General features: G+C 42.5%; 1 protein-coding gene across 1 annotated transcript in view; it reads left to right on the top strand.

Annotated features, from left to right (window-relative positions):
* Positions 1-10,036, top strand: part of LOC102415544 (ATP-binding cassette sub-family C member 4) — a 224,710-nt gene extending 214,674 nt beyond the window's left edge. The window contains exon 30 of the mRNA XM_045162438.1: positions 8,229-10,036. The gene's annotated coding sequence lies outside the window, so the exon portion shown is untranslated. The remainder of the gene's footprint in view (positions 1-8,228) is intronic.
* The last annotated feature ends 16,857 nt before the right edge of the window (positions 10,037-26,893 follow it).

Genomic DNA, 26,893 nt, shown 5'->3' on the forward strand with positions numbered 1-26,893 from the left:
CATGTTTCCTCTACCTTCTGGATGATGAAATTGTCATCAGGACAAATCAAGAACTCACAATAGCTTCACACTGTAGTCTGAATGGTGCCTGAAGGTTTACAGAGCACTTTCTCAGAGATGAGGTGTGTGGGGCACTAAGCACTGTGTGTGGTGTGAGGAAGGGGCTCGGTGAATAACATTCAGGTCACGTGGTATATTCCTAACAGAGGTGTAGTGGTAACCAAGGTCTGGCTTAAGAGACTTAGCCACTGTTATGCAGCCATCTGCAAGTCTTTCTGGGACCAGGTGGGAGTGGGATTAGGGTTGATAGGAAGATAGAGGGAGGGAAGGAAGGTCTGGTGTTCTTGTTCCTTAACATGTGTGACTCAGGGTGGGATGTGGCTTCCTCATTGAAAATTTATCTCTGGGTGTTAAATTATAGATGTATTTTCCATTCTTCACACTTTTCTGTCTTTCCAAGATTTTCACTTTTAAACAGAATAAGATTATTTGTATAATATTTAAAATGCCTTAAAGAAAACATGTTCCAGTATCTTAAGTACTTGTATATGAAAGATTTATCTAAAATGTGGCCTGAGTTCATCACTGTCTCCTCTCAATCCTCTGAAGAAATGAGGAAATGCAGAGCAGGACCTTCCGATGCTCATCAGGTAGGAGACTTCCTGGGTCCCAGAGCTGGCTGAAGAGTGACAGAACTGGAGTTCATGCTTAGGTTTAGGGAAAAGGAAGTCTGTGTTCTGAACTTTTCATGAGTACTTACATTGTGTGCAAATGTTGAGAAGATGAACAAGGAACTCTGTATTTTTTTATGCCTGAAATTCACAGAGTGCTTTTATCCACTAGTGTGTCTCCCAGTCAGGCCATCCCTCCTGACACCTCGAGAGCCAGGAATCTCCCAAACCCTTTTGGTCTTTTGACCTTAGGTATTTCACATCAAAAAGTGGTGTTCCCACCTGTATGTCAAAGTCTTTATTTTAAAACTATATTATCATAACATTGAGTAATGAGAAAAGGAACACAGAATTTTAGATTGGTCCAGATAATAATATAATAGGATTCAACCCTCTCTTTTGTACAGGTGAGGAAACTAAGGTGCCTTAGAAGGAAGGTGGTCCTATGTATATAACTGGTGTTAAGCTAGTTCGCAGCAGACACAGAATTAGAAATTTGGTCTTTTAGTAAATATTTTAAATCAAGTGTAACATACATACTGAAGCAGACATAGGTCATAGAATTAGAAATCTTGTGATTTCAGGTCTAGTAATCCTGCACCTACTCTAACAATATTAATGGTAAGTTACATTTGTGTAGTTCTTTATAATTTATATAGTTCTCACATGTATGATTTCATTTACTCTCCTGATGGTCCATTTTTATTCCATGTCATGGATGAGGAGAGTATGTCCTGAGTTCACCCAAGGTCACAGAGCTGGTCCAGGGAGCACAGAGGGGGAATTGCTGAGGGAGGCTAGGTGCTGTCCTCTGTACTATGTTCTGTGTCGAGCCTGAGAACACTGCTCCTGTCACCTGGTAGCCAAGGTAGGGCCAGTCACCGAAGTTCATGGTGACAGAACCTCACTCTTGGATTTCATTCCTGCCACTGGCTCAGGTCCCTCTACAGAAAAAAATACATTTCTGAATTCTCATGCCATCTTGACATTATTTCTGCATACTCTGCATCCTCTTAGGAGGAGACGCTGTCAGATTATCAGTTTTTTAATGTGCAAGCATCAGATATCAATGCCTTGTTCAGAGCTATAACACGGGGCGCGTTAGCCTAAGTCACGAGGTTTCACTCTATTAGAACAGAATTCATTCATCTGAAAAGAAAACGCAACATCTGGAAGAAGGTGCTTCCACATCATATTTTGAATGTGATTGAACTTGTAGCTCAGGGGAGCTGATCACTGTCTGACTGACTTTTTTGGATGATCCATGAAATAGTAGAGAAAGTACCTTTTAGATACAAAAAGCTAAAGGGGGCAGTAGTTCGCTAGGGCTGCCATACAAAAACCAAAGAGTAGGTGACTTACAAAACAGAAACTTATATCCTCACAGCCCTGGGGGTTGGAAGTCTGAGGTAAAGGTGTCAGTGGGGTTGGTTTCCTCTAGGATCTCGCTCCTTGCCTTGTAGACACCATCTTCCCTCTGTGTCTCACACACTCTTCTCTCTGTGTGAACCTGTGTCCTGGTCTCTTCTTATGAAAACTCCAGTCTGTTAGATTAGGACCCACCTGTATGATTTCATTTTAACTTTATTTAATTTATTAATTTATTATTTATTAATTTATTGTCTCTTTAAAGATGTCATCTCCAAATACAGTCACATTCTGAGGTACTGTGGAGTTTAGGATTTCAACATGTAAAATTGGAGGTGAGAGGGTAACAGGCAAGAAGGCCAGGGGTCTCCACAAGGAGGAAATAGTCTGCAAGTTTCAGACATTTTAAAATTTCTCTCTTAAGCTGCATGAGGAAAAAAACTACTAGTGTTACATTTTTTCCCCTTCTCTGTACAAATTTATATCCACTGAAAAAGAAATGCAAAAAGGCAAAATGATTGTCTGAGGAGGACTTACAAATAGCTGAGAAAAGAAGAGAAGCTAATGGCAAAGGAGAAAAGGAAAGATATACCCATTTGAATGCAGAGATCCAAAGAATAGCAAGGAGAGCTAAGAAAGCCTTCCTCAGTGATCAGTACAAAGAAATAGAGGAAAGCAGTAGAATGGGAAAGAATAGAGATCTCTTCAAGAAAACTAGAGCTATCATGGGACCATTTCATGCAAAAATGGGTAAAATAAAGGACAGAAATAGTATGGATCTAACAGAAGCAGAAGATATTAAGAAGAGGTGGCAAGAATACACAGAAGAACTATACAAAAAAAGATGTTCATGACCCAGATAATCATGATGGTGTGATCACTCACCTAGAGCCAGACCTTTTGGAATGTGAAGTCGAGTGGGCCTTAGGAAGCATCACTATGAACAAAGCTAGTGGAGGTGATGGAATTCCAGTGGAGCTATTTCAAATCCTGAAAGATGATGCTGTGAAAGTGCTGCACTCAATATGCCAGCAAATTTGGAAAAACTCAACAGTGGCCACAGGACAGGAAAACGTCAGTTTTCATTCCAATCCCAAAGAAAGGCAATGACAAAGAATGTTCAAACTACTTCACAGTTGCACTCGTCTCACACACTAGCAAAGTAATGCTCAAAATTCTCCAAGCCAGGTTTCAACAGTATGTGAACTCTGAACTTCCAAATGTTCAAACTGGATTTACAGAAGGCAGAGGAACCAGAGATCAAATTGCCAACATCCGTTGGATCATCAAAAAAGCGAGAAAGTTCCAGAAAAGCATCTGCTTTATTGACTATGCCAAAACCTTTGACTCGGTGGATCACAACAAACTGTGGAAAATTCTTCAAGTGATGGGAATACCAGACCACCTTATCTTTCTCCTGGGAAATCTGTATGTAGGTCAGAAAGCAACAGTTAAAACTTAACATGGAACAACAGAGTGGTTTCAAATCTGGAAAGAAGTACATCAAGGCTGTATATTGTCACCCTGCTTATTTAACTTATATGCAGAGTATATCATGAGAAATGTTGGGTTGGATGAAGCACAAGCTGAAATCAAGATTGCCGGGAGAAATTTCAATAACCTCAGATATGCAGATGACACCACCCTTATGGCAGAGAGCAAAGAACTAAAGAGCTCCTTGATGAAAGAGGAGTGAAAAAGTTGGCTTAAAACTCAACGCTCAAAAAACGAGAATCATAGCATCTGGTCCCATCACCTCATGGCAAATAGATGGGGAAACAATGGAAACAGTGACAGACTTTATTTTCTTGGGCTCCAAAATCACTGCAGATGGTGACTGCAGCCATGAAATTAAAAGACACTTGCTCCTTGGAAGAAAAGTTATGACTCACATGCTGCTAAGTCACCTCAGTTTTGTCCTACTCTGTGCGACCCCATAGACAGCAGCCCACCAGGCTCCCCCATCCCTGGGATTCTCCAGGCAAGAACACTGGAGTGGGTTGCCATTTCCTTCTCCAATGCATGAAAGTGAAAAGTGAAAATGAGGTCGCTCAGTCGTGTTCGACTCTGTGCGACCCCACGGACTGTCGCCTACCAGGCTCCTCCGTCCATGGGATTTTCCAGGCAAGAGTACTGGAGTGGGGTGCCATTGGCATATTAAAAAGCAGAGTTGACATCACTTTGTCAACAAAGGTCCGTCTAGTCAAAGCTATGGTTTTTCCAGCAGTAATGTATGGATATGAGATGAGATCAGATCAGATCAGTCGCTCAGTCATGTCCGACTCTTTGCGACCCTATGAATCACAGCATGCCAGGACTCCCTGTCCATCACCAACTCCCGGAGTTCACTCAGACTCACGTCCATCGAGTCTGTGATGCCATCCAGCCATCTCATCCTCTGTCGTCCCCTTCTCCTCTTGCCCCCAATCCCTCCCAGCATCAAAGTCTTTTCCAATGAGTCAATTCTTCGCATGAGGTGGCCAAAGTACTGGAGTTTCAGCTTTAGTATCATTCCTTCCAAAGAAATCCCAGGGCTGATCTCCTTCAGAATGGATATGAGAGTTGAACTATAAGAAAGCTGAGCACTGAAGAATTGATGCTTTTGAACTGTGGTATTGTAGAAGACTCTGGGAGATCCAACCAGTCCATTCTAAAGGAAATCAGTTCTGAATATTCATTGGAAGGACTGATGCTGAAGCTGTACCTCCAATACTTTGGCCACCTGATGCGAAGAACTGACTCATTTGTAAAGGCCCTGATGCTGGGAATGATTGAAGATGGGAGGAGAAGGGGTTGACAGAGGATGAATGATTGGATGGCATCACCAACTCAATGGACATGAGTTTGAATAAGCTCTGGGAGTTGGTGACAAGGAAACCTGGCATGCTGCAGTCTGTGGGGTCTCAAAGAGTAGGACAGGACTGAGGGACTGAACTGAACTGATGCAAATTTAAAAAGAGGTTTCTTTTAAAATTCTGTTTGCCATGAAGATACCTCGTTCCACCTGAAGTTAACTTTTCTCAAACTTTGAGCTAACCAACGTGTTTTTCCTATTGAAATGTTTATCTTAAGCTATGTTAACGAACTATGCATTTACCCTAGACTCTGTCTTCAAGTGGGCTCCCCCTAAGACTCAGAACAGACTTGACAAACCAGTGTGTTTTACTCATGCAAATGTTCTCTTAAGCTATGTTAGTGAGACTATATTTGCTTGGAAACCTGAGTTTCCTCAAGATTCATGTCAATCATCTTATGGCCAGGGACAATTCACCTTGTGCCAATGTTATCTCAAAATGCATGTTGTGTGTGAGGGGCCTGGTGCCAGTCTCTGAGTTTTGACACATTTCCTTTCTCTAATTAGCAGACTGCTAGCAGCTATATGGCTCTTCCCTGTAGCTCAGATGGTAAAGAATCTGCCTGCAATGCAGGAGACCCAGGTTAGATCCCTGGGTCAGAAAGATCCTCTGGAGAAGGGAATGGCAATCCACTCCAGTATTCTTGCCTGGAGAATCCCATGCACAGAGGAGCCTGGCGGGCCACAGTCCATGTGGTCGCAAAGAGTTGGACACAACTGAGCAAAACACTACTACTATTAGTAGCTATATACCATTCGCCTGAAGACCATCAGAGGACACTCTTTCTGCCCCCTTCTGATGTCTATCTCAGAAGCTTTCTCTATCTCTTTTATACTTTAATAAAACTTTATTACACAAAAGCTCTGAGTGATCAAGCCTCGTCACTGGCCCCAAATTGAATTCTTCTCCTCTGGAGGCCAAGAATCATGGCGTCTTTCGTGGTTCAGCAACAGCCTTTCAGAATTGACATGGTTCAGCTCCAAGAATAAATGTCTGCCATCCATTCTGTGGAGAAAGCAATGGCATCCCACTCCAGTACTCTTGCCTGGAAAATCCCATGGGAAGAGGAGCCTGGTAGGCTGCAGTCCATGAGGTCGCTAGGAGTTGGACACGACTGAGCATTTTCACTTGCACTTTTCTCTTTCATGCATTGGAGAAGGAAATGGCAACCCACTCCAGTATTCTTGCCTGGAGAATCCTAGGGATGGGGAAGCCTGGTGGGCTGCTGTCTATGGGGTCGCACAGAGTTGGACACGACAGAAGCGACTTAGCAGCATCCATTCTGTTCTGTGATGAAGCAGATGTGGTTGAGGATTTTTAAAGTTTCTTTGTTCCCAGTGTGTAACAGAGGTGTCATTTTGTCTATTCATGAAATCACCTAATACAGCCCAGAAGTTATAAAATTCTCACATCCTAGCTCTAGGCACCTGGCCCAGTTGGATAGATGGAGCAGGCACTTAGCATCCATGTGGCCTTGTGTCCCCCAGGGCCTCTGAGCCTCAGGTCCTCACCTGTGTGTAGGGCAGGATTACAGCCCTGCTGGCTTCTTCACACTTATCACAGGGATCAGATGAGAGAGAAGATGCTTAAGGGCTTTGAGAATATAGAGGGGTTTACAGTATAAAAGTGGGATCATTTTGTAAAAGGCTGTAAATAGAAACCTTGCCTCCCAATAATAAAACAAATATACACATAGTTCTTCTAGGTCGGTTCTGAGACTCTAAATCAGGGGTCCCCAACTGCTGAAGATCCTTTGCCATATTCAGTTCAGGTATTTCAGACCATGAAGCAATGTCCTTTTCAGTTAAAAGTTGCTAAAAACAATATTTTCTTTATAAAAAATTGTATAGAGAAGAGTTATAGAGAAAGGAACCAGATGATTTTGGAAAGAATGTTAAGCAGTAGAAAATGAATTTTTTTTTGTTCCTTTAACTCTTTTTAGTTTCACCAAAAGAGTACATACATATATAATCACAAAATATGTCTAGCTTAAGAAAATGGAGGGTGATGATATGTAATTAACCACCCTCCCCACTCCCACCAAAGGTTTTATTACAAAATGCTTCCATTACAATGGAAATAGCCTCAGATTTCAGCCAGTGCAGCCAGTGGCCTCAAGCATTCTTGGAGGGTTTATTTTTCTCCTTAAGTGACATTTAAATATATAGCATTTCATGTGCAGAGCAGGATATGTTAGCAACAAGAGAGTAAGAAAGTGAACTTACTATGAAGGTAGGTGTCCTAGTGCTTTTCTGTTTCATGCATGAAGTTCATTCTCTCTCATGATACCTTTGTTTACAGCACCCACAATGCACTTGTAGTCAGGTTCTATAAAAGAGACCTGTAATCACATGTCTAAGCAACTCAGTTTGTGACATGAGTTAGCCTCTGACAGACGATACATTTTTTGTTTTACAGATTCAAATGAAATTTTTCACATTCTTCTTTGAGGAAAGAGTTTCACTTTAAGTTGTTTTTTGCCCAAACATGTTCAGAGAAGGTTTCACAAGCCCTGACATTATTTTATTTTGTTATGTGCATCTGTAAGGAACTGAGATACAATACAGCTACTAAAACCTGATGATTGTGGAACTTGACAGCACTTCCTTTCCTTTGTGTTCTGCTTATACACTGAGAAAACCAGTGTCTCTTCCAGTTCAGCTAGAATCTGGTAGAATTCAAGAACTCAAAGGTCTGGCAGAGATCTGTCCTATTGTTGGGTATCATCTTACATTTTAGAGAAGTCTCTTGGTTGAGTCATTGTTAAAGCATTTGCTTTGCTTTTCATTCTTGGGACCCACTATCCACAGGTCACATTTCTATAGGACTATAACTGCTTTGCCACACAAATTAAACACCAGGATATTTCATTCATATATGCCAGTGTTTCAGTGCTTGTCAATCAGAGTTTATAAATTATAAAGATAATAACCCAATATTAATATCCAAATCTGTTATGCTCCTTTTATGTGTGAAAATGACAAACCCTGTTCAGATATTAGATTTCCTATCCTCTTTGTTACCCTGTTTTTAATTTATTTCAGGGAATAAAATGATTTTGCATATCAATTTACTGTAGTGATAAAGCATATCTGTGAATCAGAATGATCAGAAATCTAGTAGATCTACAGGTTATTTGGCATTACATCCAGCCCCACTGAGGGTTTTAATGGGGCTACTTCCTCCATAGAATAAATACAGCCCTGGTTTTTTAAAACTGCCTCCAATAGTAATATGATTGCTTCACATGAAGAAGGAAACCTGGAAATGTGTTGCCTTAGGAGGAGGACTTTAAAACTTTTAAACATGTTGTTTTTGTCTTTTTCTCCCTCAGGTGTACTTCAAAAGGAAAGAGCCAGATATGACTCACAGTGACCATGTGGTTATGAATGTTTCCAGTGGACAGCCCTCAGCCTTCACAATTTTTGAGTCAACACTGTGATTCTCCCATGAGTTTATGTCTATTCCAAAGGCTTTTTTCCAATAGGTTTTGCACTGCATAAACTATATTCTACTTTTTTTTTTTACACCAGCAACAAATATTTACACATTACAAAATGTGAGTTCTCCAACCTCAATGATTTCAATCTCTTGAAAAAGGATTTATGATGTTTATTTAAATGTTATATTACTTGCTTTCTTATCCAAATCAGAGGTGCAGGCCACCAATAAAAGCTGTCTCCCAGCTTTTGTGTCTTGAGAGACTCCAGAGCCAAACTCATTTTCTAAGATTTGAGACAAAGTTGTCACAGATGTTTTTTTACTGTTCCCAGAATTACATATTACTTTCCAATTATATCAGGGATTCTGTTTATTTGAAGACTGTGTGAAGTTACTGTTTTGTGTCCACTTCCTTTAACATGACTAGGATCCATTTTTCCACCAAAAGACCTCTGGTTAAAATACTATAGAGAAAACTGATAGGATAAACATACAATATACTATAGTTTAAGTAACCAAAAAAAAAAAAAAAAAAGTTATATGGTTAAATACAGAAGGACAATATCATATGTTCTGAAAGAGAAGGAAGAGAAAATATGCTTTCTTAAAATAGGAGCCCTTCTAGGGGATTTGTTAATGAAGGACAGATGTGTGCTATACTGTCTTCTAGATAGAGGATTTTATTTTATTTTTTTTTTACATTACAAATTGTGGTAAAGTATATATAACATAAGGCTTCCCTGGTGGCACAGAGGTTAAATAAATTTTGCCATATAACCATTTTCAGTCCCATAATCCAGTGGCATTAATCACATTCATAGTATTGTGAAGCCACATTGTCTGGGTAACTTTTGGTAATTATGTGCTTCCTCTTCAGTGTGTTATTTCTGCAGAGTCATTTTGATAAGTTTCATTTTTCTAGGAGGAATCTGTTTCCTGTGAGTTTTGAGCTTGACTGGCATAAATTTATTCACAATGTCGTATATGTTTAATCTCTGCAGCATCTCTAACTGTGTTCTTTTGGCTTTTTAATTTTATTTTAGCCTTCTTTTTTATGAATTATCTTGCATAACTTTTTCATGTTTTCAAAGAATCACCTTTCTGCTGGATTGATGCTCTCTTTTCCCCCTAGTTCATCATATGATTCTTTCCTTCAACTTTTCCTCAACTTTGAGGTTTTTCCTCTAAATTCTTAAATGGAAAAGAGATTAACATCATTATTTTTCTAACATAAATATATAAAGCTGACTTTTCCCCCTAAAATCCACTTTAGCTACAATCTGCAAGTTTTGGTACTCACCACCGTCAATAGCCATAGTATTATGTATTTTCTAATTCCTAATTTAATTCATTAACTATATCTTTTACCCATGAGGTATTCATAAGTATAATGTTCTCTAAATTTCAAATGCTAATGGATTTTTTTATTAGATTCAGCCATGTGGAACTGCTAACATTCAATCTTTTTATAAGCTATAAAGTAGCAGTTTCATATGGTTCAACATATAGTTTTCTTTTGTTAGTAATATATAACTTAATTTCATTTGGTCAAACAATATTAGATTGTGAATTTTAAACCAAAGGTAACCACATTCACACTAAAGGTCCTTGTTTCTATCATTTTGTATTTTATTGGGGGTTTTTAAAATGTTATGAGTACATGTGTAACCAGTAATTTTCAATAAAAGTCCTCCCCGAATACTGGAATGTTTTCTGATATGTGTTGCAGGCTGGCTCTCTGGGATGCACACTTGGATGGAGTTTAGTGCTGGGATGTGTATCGGGGATGCCTTGGGGTCAACACTGTGGAATCAGGAGGGAAGAAAAAGGGTAAGGCAGAGGGAAGGATCAGGCTGGATCACTGGCCAGACGACCTGAGCTGACCCCATGAGAGTTTGGAGTGACGATGACCTTTCAGGGTTGTCCTGACACATTCAATGACCAGGCCTTTATACCTCCACCTGGATGGATCATTGCACTTAGGCTGCCCCCACAGGGGCTGGTGGTTTAAGGTTATCCACTGGCAGCACTTCCAGCTGCTGGACAATAAGCTCTTGAAGGGAGGTCAGGACAGTACGTCTCCATGATCCCCCTGGGCATGTATCACAGCTCCAGAGGTAGGTGATGAGGGTGTACTGTGGGGGAAACTCTTGATGACTGATGTTTAAGGCAAAAGGATGACTCAGCGATTCTCCTCAATACCCTCTGGTCTGAGAAGGTCCATGTGGTAGAGAAATCCTCATTCTCCAGGGTCAGCCCAGTTGTCGCCTCTTCTAGGAAGTCACATTAAGATCAGTCGTCATCCTAGGTAACTCGGATTTGTGTGTTACCCTGAGCACCTCTCGTGTTAAACTGAACCATACTTGGTTAGTGTCCTGTGTCACCATCTTGAGATACTTTATTTTTAAACAAGGGGCCTGTTCTTTCTGTTGTGCATGTAGCCTGCCCTGAGTGTGAATGGTCACATGTGGTCTTTTTCTCACCTAGTATAGGGCACTTGAAACTGTGCCCTGTCCACTTTTTAATTATGTCCTCCAGCAGAGTATCTGTACATACAGGGTGCTCAGCAAATGTTTGTTGAATGAATAAATGATAACCTAGAGCAAGCCTGCCTTCTCAATTTTATAATTTTGAGATTTTAAGAGGTAGCCTGGGATAACAGAAAGCCCTGGTTTTGGAGTCAGTCACACTGATCTGTCGGTTCTTTCTCTACTACTCACTAGCACTGTGGCTGTGGGAAAGCAGTAACCACCCAAGGTGCCAGGACATTAGGATGGCACCATCCTTTGCAAAATAGGCTCTGGACACTTACAATCATGTAGTCTTAGTTACATGCTCGGGGAAGCATCTCAACATCTGAATCTCCGCTTCTTTGTCTGAAAAATGAATATAGTTTCTGCTCTTGAACCATCGCTTTAGTTGGGATGATGGATGGACTAAGAGCATCCAAAGACACAGGGTGGAATCACTGACCTTGGTGATTCTTATCACCAGGAGAGAACAGGATGGGTGTGGATGAAGGAGGTTTGTAGATTGAAGAAGGTGTACTTGAGGAGGTCCTCATCTGAGGGCCTAAACCGGACTGTTCCTCCTCCACATGTAGTTAAAATGACACAAGCACACAGGGAGAAGCACAAACTGGAGTCAGGGACAAATACTGGCTCCTCTGGGCACTGACTGGGTTTGGATTCAAGTTCTGCTACCTGATAAGTGTGGGCTCTTAAGTTTGGGAAGCCCACTGGGGTTCAGCGTCTTTGAAAGTTGAGCTGGGGATAGTATGATTCACAGAGGGCTGCTGCCAAGATTAACTGTGACAGTGATACAGTGTGGACTGTGCACTAGTGCCAGTTCATGACCTGTTTGTAACCCGGTTAGAAGTACAGGAAATTCAAGAAAGCTAGAAACTCACATCCATCTGTATTGCTGTGACATCCACCCTCAGGATGAGTGGGATCCTGAACACCCTGGGGACCAGTGTGAGGGTTGCACAATTGGGGTGAAGGGCCCATGGCTGAGCTGCACACTAGCCCTGCACAGTGGATCGTTGATTAGGTAGCAATGGGCTGAAAATATAAAATTAGATAATCCCAGACAGATAAGAAACAATGTGGGATATGTTCAATGCTTTTGAACAATGCTGTATATAGGATTAGCTGTCAATCAGTACTACCCTTTCTAGCACTATCCACTTTATTAATTGTTACCATCATATTTAACTTAAAATTAGAGCACACAGGCTTTCAAAAGGCCCTATTGTACATTATCAATATTTTCACTTCATTTAAGTTCAGTCCCTCAGTCATGTCCGATTCTTTGTGACCCCATGATCCACAGCACACCAGGCCTCCTTGTCCATCACCAGCTCCCGGAGTTTACCCAAACCCATGTCCATTGAGTTGCTGATCCCATCCAACCACCTCATCCTCTGTCTTCCCCTTCTCCTGCCCTCAATCTTTCCCAGCATCGGGGTCTTTTCCAATGAGTCAGCTCTTTGCATCAGGTGGCCAAAGTATTGGAGTTTCAGCTTCTACATCAGTCCTTCCAATGAACACCCAGGACTGATCTTTAGGATGGACTGGTTGGACCTCTTTGCAGTCCAAGGGACTCTCAAGAGTCTTCTCCAACACCACACTTCAAAAGCATCAATTCTTTGGCACTCAGCTTTCTTTATAGTCCAACTCTCACATCCATACATGACCATTGTAAAAACCATAGCCTTGACTAGACAGACCTTTATGGCAAAGTAATATCTCTGCATTTTAATATGCTGTCTAGGCTGGTCATAACTTTCCTTCCAAGGAGGAAGTGTCTTTTAATTTCATGGCTACAATCACCATCTGCAGTGATTTTGGAGCCCAGAAAAATAAAGTCTGACACCGTTTCCACTGTTTTCCCATCTATTTCCCATGAAGTGATGGGATTGGATGCCATGATCTTCGTTTTCTGAATGTTGAGCTTTAGGCCAACTTTTTCACTATCCTCTTTCCCTTTCATCAAGAGGCTCTTTAGTTCTTCTTCACTTTCTGCCATAAGGGTGGTGTCATCTGTCTATATGAAGTTCTTGATATTTCTTCAGGCAATCTTGATTTCAGCTTGTGCTTCATCCAGCCCAGCATTTCTCATGATGTACTCTGCATATAAGTTAAATAAGCAGGGTGACAATACACAGCCTTGACGTATTCTTTTTCCTATTTGGAACCAGTCTGTTGTTCCATGTCCAGTTCTAACTGTTGCTTCCTGACCTGCATACAGGTTTCTCAAGAGGCAGGTCAGGTGGTCTGGTATTCCCATCTCTTTCAGAATTTTCCACAGTTTATTGTGATCCACACAGTCAAGGGCTTTGCCATAGGCAATAAAGCAGAAGTAGATGCTTTTCTGGAACTCTTGCTTTTTCGATGATCCAGAGGGTGTAGGCAATTTGATCTTTGGTTCCTCTCCTTTTCTAAAACCAGATTGAACATCTGGAAGTTCATCGTTCATGTATTGTTGAAGCCTGGCTTGGAGAATTTTGAACATTACTTTACTAGTGTGTGAGATGAGTGCCATTGTGCAGTAGTTTGAGCATTCTTTGGCATTGTCTTTCTTTGGGATTGGAATGAAAACTGACCTTTTCCAGTCCTGTGGCCACTACTGAGTTTTCCAAATTTGCTGACATATTGAGTGCAGCACTTTCACAGCATCATCTTTTAGGATTTGATATAGCTTATCTGGAATTCCATTACCTCAACTAGCTTTGTTCGTAGTGGTGCTTCCTAAGGTCCACTTCACTTCACATTCTAGGATGTCTAGCTCTAGGTGAGTGATCACACCATTGTGATTATCTGGGTCATGAAGATCTTCTTTGTACAGTTCTTCTGTGTATTCTTGCCACCTCTTCTTAATATATTCTGCTTCTGTTAGGTCCATACCATTTCTGTCCTTTATTGAGCCCATGTTTGCCTGAAATGTTCCCTTTGTATCGCTAATTTTCTTGAGATATCGCTAGTCTTTCCCATTCTATTGTTTTCCTCTATTTCTTTGCATTGATCACTGAGGAAGTCTTTCTTATCTCTCCTTGCTCTTCTTTGGAATTCTGCATTCAAATGTGTATATCTTTCCTTTTCTCCTTTGCTTTTTGCTTCGCTTCTTTTCACAGCTATTTGCAAGGCCTCCTCAGACAGCCATTTTCCTTTTTTGCATTTCTTTTTCTTGGGGATGGTCTTGATCCCTGTCTCCTGTACAATGTCACAAACCTCTGTCCATAGTTCCTCAGGCACTCTGTCTACCAGATCTAGTCCCTTAAATCTATTTCTCACTTCCTGTCTATAGTTATAAGTGATTTGATTTAGGTCATATCTGAATGGTCTAGTGGTTTTCCCCACTTTCTTCAATTTAAGTCTGAATTTGGCAATAAGGAGTTCATGATCTGAGCCACAGTCAGCTCCCAGTCTTGTTTTTGCTGACTGTATAGAGCTTCTCCATCTTTGGCTGCAAAGAATACAATCAATCTGATTTTGGTGTTGACCATCTGGTGATGTCCATGTGTAGAGTCTTCTCTTGTGTTGTTGGAAGAGAGTGTTTGTTATGACAAGTGTGTTCTCTTGGTAAAATTCTATTAGCCTTTTCCTGCTTCATTCTGTACTCCAAGGCTAAATCTGCCTGTTATTCTAGGTGTTTCTTGACTTCCTACTTTTGCATTCCAGTCCCCTATAATGAAAAGGACATCTTTTTGGGGTGTTAGTTCTAAAACCGTTCAAGTTCAACTTCTTCAGTGTTACTGGTTGGAGCATAGACTTGGACTACCGTGATATTGAATGGTTTGCCTTGGAAATGAACAGAGATCATTCTGTAGTTTTGGCGATTGCATCCAGGTACTGCATTTCAGATTCTTTTGTTGACTATGATGGCTACTCCATTTTTTCTAAGGGATTCCTGCCCACAGTAGTAGATATAATGGTCATCTGAGTTAAATTCACCCATTGCAGTCCATCTTAGTTTGCTGATTCCTAGAATGTCGATGTTCACTCTTGCCATCTCCTGTTTGACCACTTCCAATTTGCCTTGATTCATGGAGCTAACATTCCAGGTTCCTCTGCAATATTGCTTTTTACAGCATCGAACCTTGCTTCTATCACAAGTCTCATCCTCAACTGGGTGTTGTTTTTGCTTTGGCTCCATCCCTTCATTCTTTCTGGAGTTAATTCCCCACTAATCTCCAGTAGCATATTGGGCACCTACCGACCTGGGGAGTTCATCTTTCAGCTCCTTTTTGCCTTTTTATACTGTTCATGGGGTTCTCAAGGCAAGGATACTGATGTGGTTTGCCATTCCCTTCTCCAGTGGACCACATTCTGTTAGACCTCTCCACCAGGACCCACCTGTCTTGGATGGCCCCACATGGCATGGCTTAGTTTCATTGAGTTAGACAAGGCTGTGGTCTGCGTGATCAGATTTTTAATAGCATTAAAAAGTTAGAAATAAGTAAACTCCTGTTTAAAGGGTTTGTTTCAAGTCTAAAAACAATAATGTGCATGTATTTTTTACCAATTCTGTTCTTGAATCAACAGCATCATCCTAAGGTTGAAGAAGGTCTCTGGAAGCACAACAGACCACTGTTAAACCTTCAGAGATTTTTAAAATATAAGGTTTTAAGTGTAAGCTATTAATTTTCCTTTAAAAGCAGAAAGAATATGGATTAACTGAGTTTTTGTTTTTTAAACCTAATGTTCTAAGGAAAGTGTTTCTTTTTTACCAAAACTAAAACAGCAGTATGTGTTGAAAACTGGGAGAAATATATATTTATTTGAATTTAGACCTAAAAAATAACAGTACTAATAGGAATCACATGCCCCAGCCCTATGAGACCTTCATCTGTACTTCAGGTCCATCTGATTTGCCTTAGGAGTCAAACTGGGATTGTGTTTTGTTTTGTTTTGTTTTTTTAAGAAGAACCAAGGTTAAGACTTAGACACACTAAGAATGTTCTACAAGAAGTTTACATTTGATGGTTCTGACTAAATTCACTCTTTCACTCAGCAACCATACTCACAAGTATCCATCCCAATAGATGGAAGCCTTGGGTATTCCAAAACAGTGTTTGATCCAAAAGCTTATCATATTTAATTCTGGAGGACATTACATGAAAAACTTATTTTTTAGGTAATTTCCCCCTTTATTTTATTTATTTATTTATTTTATTGAAGGCTAATAACTTTGCAATATTGAATTGGTTTTGCCATACATCAGCATGAATCTGCCACGGGTGTAAAAGTGTTCCCCGTCCTGAACCCCCCTCCCACCTCCTTCCCTATCCCTTCCCTCTGGGTCATCCCAGTGCACCAGCCCCAAACACCCTGTATCATGCATTAAACTTGGACTGGCGATTCGTTTCACATATGATATTATACATGTTTCAATGCCATTCTCCAAAATCATCCCACCATCACCCTCTCCCACAGAGTCCAAAAGACTGTTCTATACATCTGTGTCTCTTTTGCCATCTCGCATACAGGGTTATCATTACCATCTTTCTAAATTCTATATATATGCGTTCAGTTCAGTTCAGTCGGTCAGTCGTGTCCAACTCTTTGCGACCCCATGAATCGCAGCACGCCAGGCCTCCCTGCCCATCACCAACTCCCGGAGTTCACTCAGACTCATGTCCATCGAGTCAGAGACGCCATCCAGCCATCTCATCCTCTGTTGTCCCCTTCTCCTCCTGCCCCCAATCCCTCCTAGCATCAGAGTCTTTTCCAATGAGTCAACTCTTCACATGAGGTGGCCCAAGTTTTGGAGTTTCAGCTTTAGCATCATTCCTTCCAAAGAAATCCCAAGGCTGATCTCCTTCAGAATGGACTGGTTGGATCTCCTTGCAGTTAGTATACTGTATTGGTGTTTTTCCTTCTGGCTTATTTTGCTCTGTATAATAGGAGGCTCCAGTTTCATCCACCTCATTAGAACTGATTCAAATGTATTCTTTTTAATGGCTGAGTAATACTCCATTGTGTATATGTACCACAACTTTCTTATCCATTCATCTGAATTTTGCAGACTACCCAGACAAAAAATGATTCTCTGAGATGGAGTTTATCTCATATTAGAAATGTCATAAGTAAATAATGATAAACAGAGGACTGATGGCTTTTAAACCCTACATTTTACAACACTAAAATTTTTTTAAATCCATGAGTTTATACTGATTTTTATAAGACATAAAATAGATAGTAGGAAGGGAAAGCCCTTTTTTGCAGTAGAAGGTCAATTCACAAATGTAGACAGATTGACAGAAAAGTAGTAGTCCTTGTTGTCATAAATAATTCAGACAAAATTCATCATTGTCTGAATGTACAGTGCAAGTTTGGGGGTTGGAGGAGACAGCATTTTCATGGACTCCAAGTATCTTCTCAGACTAATCTTTAGGAAAGAATTACATTTTCAAAGTAGAAATATCTGGCAAGCACCTGGCTAAGCAAGTAACCAGAGTAAATATTATTAATAGTGAACCTACTGAAACCCTTGGCTTTTTTTCTTGTTTCCTTAAAAATTTAAGTATCATTGATTTACAATGTTGTGTTAATTTCTGCTCTACAGCAGTGATTCAGTTACACATACATACATTCTTTTTCATATAAGTTAAATAAGCAGGGTGACAATATGCAGGTCACACTCCTTTCCCAATTTTGACCCAGGCGGTTGTTCCATGTTCAGTTCTAACTGTTGCTTCTCCACCCACATACAGGTTCCTCAGGAAACAGGTAAGGTGGTCTGGGATTCCCGTCTCTTTAAGTTTTCCAGTTTGTTGTGATCTACAGAGTCAAAGGCTTTAGCATAGTCAGTGAAGCAGAAGTAGATGTTTTTCTGAGCAGAAACCATATGGCCTGCAAAGCCTGGAAATGTACTTCCTGGTCCTTTACAGGAAAACTCTGCCCACCCTGCCCCAGAGCTCTGCTGTTCTAAGCGAGGCCTGTGGACCAGCAGCATCAGCTGGCCTGAGAGGCCATTAGAACACGGAATCTTGTCTTTACCCCAGACCTACTGACTCAGAATCTCCAGATTCCAGGTGAGTCCTGCTCACAGTACAGTTTGAGAAGCGCTAGTTTCGAGGCCCAGCTCTATCATCCTGTGTTTGCCCCCTCCCCAGGGGCAGACAGCCAGAGAGGACCAGGGGGTGTGGCCACATGGAGCCCCGCCCCCTCCAGGCTGTCCTCTCAGCACCTGGACCCTAGAACCCCTGCTCCCAGCCCCAGTGCAGGCCTCACTCCTGGTGCCCATGTCCCAGCCCGACAGGTAGTCAAGATACATCTGTTTATGGGTAGGAAGAGGGTGGCCTAAGCTTGGACTTGAAGGCTGGGGGCACTCTTGCTTGAGCAGCAGATTCCTCAGGGCACAGAGAGTGTCAGAGCCAGAGGGGAAGAGCAGGGGGAGGGCTGGGGGCTGGGGCAGCCCCTTCCTCTGCTGTCCTGCCCTCTGGCTTGGAGCTCAGTGTCTAAAACCCCAGTCTACCAGGTTGTAATAGTTATGTAGGTGTACTTGACAGTTTTGTTTGATTGATTTATAACTTTTAAATATTTAAACATATAGTATGGACTTCATTTGCACTCTTGACCCAGGGCTCACAGATATGAGTGGCAAGTCTGCTAAATGTTTCTCAGCATGTGTTCAGAGGACCCCCTGCATCAAAACCGACTGCATCAATTCATTCAACCGATTGAATTTTTTAAAAATTCAAATTCCCAGGCCCCACTTGTGTAAACCTCTGGATCAGATGTTTTGGGCTGGAGCCCAGTAACCTGCATTCTGACCCCTCTCCTGGTGACTCTAATCCACAGCAGAGGTGTAGGAACACTTGTAATGGGGGAGGGGGGAATGTAGAGGGGAGCTGCCATGAGTGATAGAGGTCTCAGATCAGAGGAAGGTGCTGACCGCAAGCTCACACCTTTCTGCTTCTCTCATGATTCTTCTCACAACCTGGCCTGACTCCACCCCCGGGGAGTTGGTTGCAGGGAGAAGCTGCCAGAACAGGGCAAGGGCGTCCTCCTGCAGACCGTGGGGCTTTCGGTGGGTGGGTGGGGTTACCCTGCAGAAGGAGGGATCCAAATCAGGGGCAATAGGAGCAAAGGGGCAATAGGAGCAAAGGGGCTGTGGGAGCCCAGAGGGACCATCCGGACCCACTGGGGGAGTCGGGCTAAAGGGCTGGGAAGATCGTTGGACAGGAGAGAACTCCGGGTCCTGCCAGGACACGGGAGGAGCTAGGACAGACTGTGCGGTCTCACCTGCCTGGGCTCAGAGGCTGCATCTGTCAGTTAGGAGTCATATGATCTTGAGCAGTTTCCTTAAGCTCTGTAGGCTTGTTTCCTTGTCTGTGAGATGGGGATCCTAACACCCTCTAGGCTTGTGTTACAGGTAAACATGGTAATTACGTAAAAACACACCTTTGCTATACAGGGCAGAATAGATAGCAGGGCGGTTGCTATTTACTGTGAAGCTTGTCACCTTACACCTCTGCACTTCTTGATACTTAATATCATAGGCTCTTGTCGTTGGCTGTTAAGACCAATTTCCTCAGACCACAGGCACAGGAAGGCTCCAGTCACAGATATGTGTCAGACCCGCACTTGGCCACTGACCTAGAACTCCCTGAGCTTCCCTGGCCGGAGTGACTCCTGAAGTTTCTGCCAAGCTGCTCCCTGGCTTCGGTTCCCAGGATTTCCCTCCCGGCAAACCACATCTTGGGAATCCTGCTCACAGGTTTGTGAAGAGCCAAGGCTAGGCTCGTATGAAACCTCCAGGGGCAACTGTACCATACTGAAAATCACCACCAGGGGGCAGCAGAATCCACGAGTCCATGTGAGGAGAGTGGAAAGGCCATGGAGTGAGGGACCAGGAAAGCCTCACAGCAGGCAAGAGGGACCTCTAGCATTGCCACACCCTCATTCACCCCACCTTCCACGCACAGAAAGGCACACTTCTGCTCCTGCAGAATCACCTGATCCATGCATATCCAGTTATCTTCTCCAGGTACAGTCCTTTATATCCTCATTATGGCAAAGGCCGGTGGTTTGTAAACTTGACTGCAAATTCAAATCACCAGGAGAACTCTATAAAATCCCAGTGCTGAGGCCTCATCTCAGCTAAATCAGAATCTCAAGGAGGGAAGGCAGGAGTCAACACTTTTTATTAACAAAACCCCACAGGTAATTCCACCCTGCAGCCAACTGAGAACCACTGCTGGAGGCAAAAGATCGCATTTCTTCCCAAATGACAAATGCTTTCATTCACATTTCTGACAAAACATGGTCCATCGAAGAAGGGAACGGCAAACCACTTCAGTATTCTTGCCTTGAGAACCCCATGAACAGTATGAAAAGGCAAAAAGATAGGACACTAAAAGATGAATTCCCCAGATTGGTAGGTGCCCAATATGCTACTGGAGAAGAGTTGAGAAATAACTCCAGAAAGAATGAAGAGACAGAGCCAAAGAGAAAACAATGCCCAGTTGTGGATGTGACTGGTGATGGAAGTAAAGTCTGACATTGTAAAAAACAATATTGCATAGGAACCTGGAATGTTAGGTCCATGAATCAAGGTAAATTGGAAGTGATCAAACAGGAGACGGCAAGAGTGAACATCGACACTTTGGGATATCAGTGAACTAAAATAGACCGGAATGGGTGAATTTAATTCAGATGACCATTACTTTTACTACTGTGGGCAAGAGTCCCTTATATGAAATGTAGTAGACTTCATAGTCAACAAAAGAGTCCTAAATGCAGGTACTTGGGCACAATCTCAAAAACAACAGGATGATCCCGTTCCTTTCCAAGGAAAACCATTCAATATCACAGTAATCCAAGTCTATGCCCCAACCACTAAAGCTGAAGTTAAGTGGTTCTATGAAGACCTAGAAGACCTTCTAGATCTAACACCAAAAAAAAGATGTCCTTTTCATCACAGGGGATTGGGATGCGAAAGTAGGAAGTCAAGAGATACCTGGAGTAACAGGCAAATTTGGCCTTGGAGTACAAAAAGAAGCAGGGCAAAGGGTAACAGAGTTTTCCCCAGAGAACACACTGGTTATAGCAAACACCCTCTTCAAAGCAATACAAGAGACAACTCTACACATGGACATCACCAGATGGTCAATACTGAAATCAGATCGATTATATTCTTTTCAGCCAAAGACGAGAAGCTCCATACAGTGGGAAAAAAACAAGACTGGGAGCTGACTGTGGTTCAGATCATGAACTCCTTATTGCAAAATTCAGATTTAAATTCATAAAAGTAGGGAAAACCACTATACCATTCAAGTATGACCTAAATCAAATCCTAATGACCTAATTCAAATACAGTAGAAGTAACAAATATATTCACATGATTAGATCTGATAGACAGAGTGCCTGAAAAACTATGGATGGAAGTTCGTGATGTTGTACAGAAGGCCATGGTCAAAGTCACCCCCAAGAAGAAGAAATGCAAACAGACAAAATGGCTGTCTGAGGAGGCCTTACAAATAATTGTGAAAAGAAGAGGAGCTAAAGGCAAAGGAGAAAAGGAAAGATATACCCATCTGAATGCAGAGTTCCAAAGAAGAGCAAAGAGTGAAAAGAAAGCCTTCCTCAGTGATCAATGCAAAGAAATAGAGGAAAACAATAGAATGGGGAAGACTAGAGATCTCTTCAAGAACATTAGAGATACCAAGGGAACATTTCAAGCAAAGAGGGACACCATAAAGGACAGAAGAGTTATGGACTTAACAGAAGCAAAAGATATTAAGAAAAGGGGGCAAGAATACACAGAACTATGCAAAAAAGATCTTAATGACCCAGATAACCACAATGGTGTGATCACTCAGTTAGAGTCACACAACCTGGAATGTGACGTCAAGTGGACCTTAGGAAGCATCACTATGAACAAAACTAGTGAAGGTGATGGAATTCTAGTTGATCTATTTCAAATCCTAAAGATGATGCTGTGAAAGTGCGGCATTCAAATGCCAGCAATTTGGAAAGCTCAGCAGTGGCCACAGGACTGGAAAAGGTCAGTTTTCATTCCAATCCCTAAGAAAGGCAATGCCAAAGAATGCTCAAACTACTGCACAATTGCACTCATCTCACACACAAGTAAAGTAATGCTCAAAATTCTCCAAGAGAGGTTTCATCAGTACATAAACTGAGAACTTCCAGATGTTCAAGCTGGCTTTAAAAAAGGCAGAGGAATGAGATATCAAATTGCCAACATTCATTGGATCATAGAAAAAGGAGGATAAATCCAGAAAAAACATCTACTTTGGGTTTATTGACTATGCCAAAGTATTTGACTGTGTGAATCACAACAAACTGCGCAGAATTCTTCAAGAGATGGGAATACCAGACCACCTGACCTGCCTCTTGAGAAACCTGTATACAGGTCAGAAGCAACAGTTAGAACTGGACATGGAACCACAGACTTGTACCAATTTGGGAAAGGAGTACCTCAAGGTTGTATATTGTCACCCTGCTTATTTATTTTATATGCGAAGTTGCTGCTGCTAAGTCACTTCAGTCGTGTCCGACTCTGTGCAACCCCATAGACAGCAGCCCACCAGGCTCCCCTGTCCCTGGGATTCTCCAGGCAAGAACGCTGGAGTGGGTTGCCATTTCCTTCTCCAATGCATGAAAGTGAAAAGTGAAAGTGAAGTCACTCAGTCGTGTCCGACTCTTTGCAACCCCACGGATTGCAGCCCACCAGGCTCCTCCGCCCATGGGATTTTCCAGGCAAGAGTACTGGAGTGGGGTGCCATTGCCTTCTGCATATGCGGAGTACATCATGCTAAATCCCAGGCTGGAAGAAGCACAAACTAGAATTAAGATTGTCAGGAGAAATATTATTAACCTCAGATATGCAGGTGGTACCACGCTTATGGCAGAAAGTGAAGAACTAAAAAGCCTTTTGATGAAAGTGAAAGGAGAGTGAAAAAACTGGCTTGAAAATCAGCATTCAAAAAATGAAGACTGTGTCTTCTGGTCCCACCACTTCATGGCAAATAGATGGGGAAACAATGGAAACAGTGGCAGACTTTATTTTGGGGGGCTCCAAAATCACTGCAGATGGTGACTGCAGCCATGAAATTAAAAGACACTTGTTCCTTGAAAGAAAAGTTATGCCCTGCCTAGACAGTATATTAAAAATCAGAGACATTACTTTACCAACAAAGTCTTTACCATCTAGTCAAAGCTATGGTTTTTCCAGTACTCATGTGTGGATGTGAGAGTTGGACTATAAAGAACGCTGAACACCGAAGGATTGATGCTTTTGAACTGTGGTGTTAGAGAAGACTCTTGAGAGTCCCTTGGACTGCAAGGAGGTCCACCCAGTCCATCCTAAAGGAAATCAGTCCTGAATATTCATTGGAAGGACTGATGTGGAAGCTGAAACTCCAATACTTTGGCCACCTGATGTGAAGCACCAACTCATTGAAAAGACCCTGATGCTGGGAAAGATTAAAGGCAGGAAAAGGGGTCAACAGAGGATAAGATGGCTGGATGGCATCACCGACTCTATGGACATGAGTTTGAGTAAGCTCTGGGAGTTGGGGATGGACTTGGAGGCCTGGTGTGCTGCAGTTCATGGGGTCACAAAGAGTCGGACACGACTGAGTGACTAAACTGAAAGGAGTTGATTATGTGAGGGGTTTTATTTATTTTTTGTAGTCTTTAATTTTATCTATGTCTTAGGTATATTCGTTGTGGTTAATATTTGGTGTTTCAAAAAGAACATAATTACATGGCCCCCTTATTAGGAGGACTGAGTGTTATTACTTTTTCCTCCAGATCTAGTCCCAGGCCTGCCCTAGTAGGTGCTGAGGAAGGTTGGATTTTAACTACTCAGTGAAAAACCCTAATGGGGCATGTAAGGAGTTGGGGAAGGACTCCTTTAGGACAGAAGGCTGTGTCCGCAGGAGGAAGTGGGAGTGACTCTAGTCTGTCCAGAGGGACAGGCCTCCACCAGCTGAGTCCTGCCTCTTCTCCTGCTTCATCTCCAGACTTGCTCTCACTCTAGCCTGAGGTCCAACGTGTCTTAACTGTTTTTGTTTCTCAAATCCACTAACCTCTCCTTTGCTCTGGACCTTTGGGTTCATCCTTTTCTGCCAAGGAACCCACCCCCACCCCCACCCCCGCATCTTTTATTGACTGAATCTTACTCTTCTCTCAGGTCACAAGTGAGACATGGCTCTACCCAGCAGGACTCTTTCTCCCTGAAATGAATCCCCCTCTTCCCTGTCCCCACCCTCTCCTGACTCCCCTGTGTTGGCTCCTTTCTCCTCTCCTTCAGCCTGGAAGAGTGGCAGCTGTGTCTCCTCCACGGACCCCAGCACCTGTCTGGGAGCCTGGGCACAGGAGGGCTCAGTATTCAGTGGCTGACTTTGAAAGCACCCAGGCGGTAGGTGAACAACTTTCCAAGTCTCAAATGTGTCCACTTGCTTCTCTTTTCCGCTTGGACTTAGGACTTAGTGGCTAATAAACTTCACGTGTTTGGGGGAGGGTAAGGACACATGCATTATTTAAATAAAGACAGTTGGTGAGAGAAGGGAGAAAAGAACCGGGAAGTTCAGGAAGAACATGGCCAGCAGCCAGTTGCTGTTATTCGCACAAAGCCTGTCCTGTGTGTGTGAAAGAGGCTCCCAGGATGAACGTGCCATGGAGATGTTCCCTGAGGGCTCACTTTGGTTGGTTCTCTGATAGGCTGAGACTCTGAGGTCAAGGCTGTGAATGGAAACTCAATTCGAGGGAAACACATGTTGTGTCTCTTTGTATAAATGGTTGCTACTCTGGCACCCCCAAACAAGCTGCTTAAATAGGGATGTCATACATTTTACAGTGTCCAAATTTCTCATCCACTCCCAGGGAAGGAAGGACTGGTTATCCCTGAGTCCTACCCTTCAACCTCTGAGAACTCTTCACTCCCTTTCCCCAGAAGAACAGGGCTGAGGGTAGGAGAAGGCTTGTCGTGTCTCCATCCCCAGCCCCCTGACTGTTGAGTCAGCCCGTGACTGAGAGGTGGGGAGGAGGTGAGATGAATGAGTGTCCTCTGGTCCCACAGCCAGTGCTCCCCCCGCCCTGCCCCCAGCACCTCCACTGTTCCATTCCCTCTGCCCTTGGACTTGCCCTTGGATTTCCTCTCATATTCAAGCAAGGTTTCCCAGAGTTCTATCTCAGAGCTGAAATCTTTCTTAAACCATCTTCTTTGTTGTTTAAAAGCTTATTCCTTGATAGTTGAGTGACTTCACTCAGGAGGACAAGGGGAGAACTGGGAGTATGGAAAAGGCAGGAGGGTCTGAGGTGTTGATTAGTTTCTTATCTCACTTTTAAACTAGGGTGTGGGGCACTTAACACACAGCAAAGGCAAACATCACAGCATTTCACCTGAACCAGATCCCCTACAACTGTGACAGGGAGGAAAATGTACCTTTGTTGGCCCCTGACCGCCATGTCACCAGCAGCCCCTCCCAATATACTCCAGGTCTTTGGTCTGTTCTTATCTCTCCTCAAAGTGAAAATAAAAGTATTAGTCACTCAGTCATGTCCTATTCTTTGTGACCCCATGGACTGTAGCCTGCCAGGCTTCTCTGTCCATGGATTCTCCAGGAAAGAATACTGGAGTGAGTAGTCATTACCTTTTCCAAGGGATCTTCCCAATCCCAGGGATGAAACCCAGGTCTCCCACATTGCAGGCAGATTCTTAACCATCTGAAACACAGGGAAACCCTCAAACTCAAATTTATTATCTGACTCCATTTGTTGGGTGGAAAATTATCTCATTAGCTTATTGCATAATAATGACAAAAGAAAAGCAGTGGTATCAAGATAAGACTTAAGCTCTTTATCCAGTGTTTCAAAGGGAAGAAATAAATCATTCCAGAAACTGCCCTCATGTAAAATTCCAAAGAAAAAATGAAAGAAAGTGAAAGTGGCTCAGTCATGTCCCACTCTTTGAGACTCCATGGATATAGTCCATTGAATTCTCTAGGCCAGAGGACTGGAGTGGGTAGCCTTTCCCTTCTCCAGGGGATCTTCCTAACCCAGGATTGAACCCAGGTCTCCCGCATTGCAGGTGGATACTTTACCAACTGAGCCACCAGGGAAGCCCAAGTGCAGTATTAAACCAATGGCTTGTGATGATTTAGAAAAGGAAGCAGTCATAATTGGTACAACCTCTTGGGTTCAGTAAATAAAGGATTGTAATCCTGAATTAAATGCATATGCTTATAAAGGCTGATGGATCTGAAGAAAACTGTAGTGAAATACTAGCATCAAGATTTTGGCAGGCAACTGTCAGTTTCTTAAGATGTTCTTGAGATATAGTAATGAGTATGAGTATATATATCCATCAGTTCAATTCAGTTCAGGTCAGTGACTCAGTCATGTCCGACTTTTTGCGACCCTATGAATCGCAGCACGCCAGGGCTCCCTATCCATAATCAACTCCAGGAGTTTACTCAGACTCACGTCCATCGAGTCAGTGATGCCATCAGCCATCTAATCCTCTGTTGTCCCCTTATACTTCTGCCCCCAATCCCTCCCAGCATCAGAGTCTTTTCCAATGAGTCATCTTCGCATGAGGTGGCCAAAGTACTGGAGGTTCAGCTTTAGCATCATTCCTTCCAAAGATCCCAGGGCTGATCTCCTTCAGAATGGCCTGGTTGGATCTCCTTGCAGTCCAAGGGACTCTCAAGAGTCTTCTCCAACACCACAGTTCAAAATCATCAATTCTTTGGCACTCAGCTTTCTTCACAGTCCACCTCTCGCATCCATACATGACCACTGGAAAAACCATAGCCTTAACTAGATGGACCTTTGTTGGCAAAGTTATGTCTCTGCTTTTCAATATGCTATCTAGGTTGGTCATAACTTTTCTTGCAAGGAGTAAGTGTCTTTTAATTTCATGGCTGCAGTCACCATCTGCAGTGATTTTGGAGCCCCCCCCCCAAAAAAAAATAAAGTCTGATAGTGTTTCCACTGTTTCCCCATCTATTTCCCATGAAGTGATGGGACCAGATGCCATGATCTTCGTTTTCTGAATGTTGAGCTCTAAGCCAACTTT

Source organism: Bubalus bubalis, chromosome 13 (genome assembly GCF_019923935.1).
Source record: "Bubalus bubalis isolate 160015118507 breed Murrah chromosome 13, NDDB_SH_1, whole genome shotgun sequence".
NCBI lineage: Eukaryota > Metazoa > Chordata > Mammalia > Artiodactyla > Bovidae > Bubalus > Bubalus bubalis.